The sequence below is a fragment of the Montipora foliosa genome, chromosome 8 (assembly GCF_036669935.1).
Source record: "Montipora foliosa isolate CH-2021 chromosome 8, ASM3666993v2, whole genome shotgun sequence".
Taxonomy (NCBI): domain Eukaryota; kingdom Metazoa; phylum Cnidaria; class Anthozoa; order Scleractinia; family Acroporidae; genus Montipora; species Montipora foliosa.
Genome location: NC_090876.1, coordinates 25,786,081 through 25,788,580, shown reverse-complemented (window position 1 = coordinate 25,788,580; position 2,500 = coordinate 25,786,081).

The following is a 2,500-nucleotide window of genomic DNA, read 5'->3' as shown; positions in this document are numbered from 1 at the left end:
CAAGGTCCCTTGGCCCTAGGAGAGTTCACAGGATTCATCAACTCTCTTTACCCTACCATCAAATTTGAATTAGTTTCTTCTGATAGCTACCTTAATATGCTAGACATCACATTGTATCTAATTGACGGCTTCATTAGAACAGACATTTGTACTTGCCACCCAGTAGTGCTCACCCCAAACATGTATTCAAAGCCATTCCGTACGGAGTGGCTTTGACATTACGTAGGAGCTGCTCAAATCAGAATTTTTTAGACAGGAGAATGCTGGAATATGAAAGGTACCTTGTTAATCAAGGCTATCCCCAAAACACTAGTAAATAAGCAATTCCTTAAAGCCTTGGCCATTCCTAGAGATGATCTGCTTTTGCCCCAAACCAGGGAGAACAGAAAGTTGTTTCCGTTAGTGATGACCTTCAATCCTCACCAACCTAACATAGGTTACGTCATTAGGAAGCATTTGCACTTGCTACAATCTAATCCCAAATTAAAAGAATTTTTTCCATCTAATTCAATTATTCCCTTGTTTCGTAGAACAAAAAACTTGAAAGAAATCTTGGCTCCATCGAAATACAGAACAAGAGTAGAACAAGAAACCAATGAAACAGGTGGTTGCGTTAAATGCAAACATAGTAGATGTGATTTTTGCAAAAACTTTTTGATTGAATCAAATTTTTTTCAGAGTTTCCAAACCAATTGTGATTCTAAAAATGTCATTTATCTTGCCTCCTGTAACAAATTTCGCATGCAATATGTTGGTTCAACGGCAACACAATTCAAAGTTAGATTCCGCAACCATAAATCATCAATGGTAACAAACAAGAAAACCTGTGAGGTCATGGTACCTTATCACAATAGTCCGCATGCTTTAAGCGACTTTTCTTTCCAGTGTATCGATCAGGTGTTTGCTACCAATTCCACTGAGATTTTGGATAAACTTTTGATCACGAAGGAAGCATACTGGAGTGCGCAACTTTTCTCATTAGTACCTTTTGGCCTTAACAAAAGGCAAGAATTCCACTCCAGGAACAGAATCACCTACAATCAACCGACCACTTAGGTCGTAATAGTCTGCAAGCTTAACGAACCTCAAAACTTCACAACATGATGTAGCACATGAATTCTTTGTTTTAATGATTGTTTTAGTTCTCGCTATCATTACATTATGCCTCTCGGAATACAATTATTTTTTTTGGTTTTTAACATTCTTTTGGCCACACTGGTAAAATTCCAATACCTGTATTGTTTTTAAGTTTTGTAACAATCCTTTTAAACCATATATAAGTTCCTAAACCTACTTGTTATCCACATGCTGTAAACTGATGAAGGTCTAAGACCGAAACGTTTTTAGATATATATTCTCATTTTCTAGCTTTCAAAAGTTGTCCATCCTCTGACTCTTTTAATTGTTTAAAATGTGGAGGTAGAGTCTACCTTGGCATGAAGTCCTCAATGCTGTGGTAGCAGAGCTAAGTATACATAAGTTGAAGGATTAAAGAGGACCCATCGATTCTCTGTGACTCTGAGTTTCGCGCCTAAGCGCTCGTCAGACAGAACTTGCTGTGGTAGCAGAGCTAAGTATACATAAGTTGAAGGATTAAAGAGGACCCATCGATTCTCTGTGACTCTGAGTTTCGCGCCTAAGCGCTCGTCAGACAGAACTTTATTCAACTAAGAACATACCTTCTTATATACAAATTAGGTAAGTAGCTAATTAATTCGCTAGTGTGGTTATCTGATCTACGTGTGAAATAAAGATTCTATAGAGCTATTGTTGTCAGCTTGTGAAATTTGCCAATTAAAACTTTTTCTCATGGCGGCATTTGGAAATGAGTTTTGTTCTTTTGATTAATAATAACGGCTTCTTGGCTCTAATTAAGTAGAGTTTTTCTGTGAGGCACGAGTGGCACCGCTTGCTTTTTGTTGCTGTACTCCAGTTAATTGTAAAATTGGTGTTGTTGTCTTGAGTGTCCAGGTATGTTTGATAGTTCAGTGCTGTTTGAATAGTTTCTGTTCCGAAAAGAAAGTTTGTGCTGCGTGTAACGTTGTTTAAAAGTTCCTTCTGTTAGTCCAATTTAGTTCTTTCCGGTTGTGTCACTTTCTGTTGTTACGTTGGCGTTGTAGACGATGCTTGAGGTGAGGCAGTGGTTATTCAGCGGGCAGTTGTTTGTTTTTTCCTGCAGTTACAGTTTTTTCCATGGAGGGTGGCTTGCTGTTGTGCTTCTTAATTATGGTTTGTAGGTTGTCTGTACAGCTGTAACTGACTTTTATGTTGTTTTTGTTGAAAATCTTGTACTGGTGATTTTTCGGGAAATGTTTACTGAAGAGGTTCAGAAACTCTCTGCCGATGTTTGTTTGTACGTTCAAGCTGTAGGGCGGATTAAACCAAGTTATGTTTCTTTGTCTGTTCTTATTATGAGCGATTTTTCAAAGTATAGAATTTGGGCACTTTCAAAATATAGGCAATTTGGAAGGCAAAATGTTCTGGGTCATTTAAAATCACT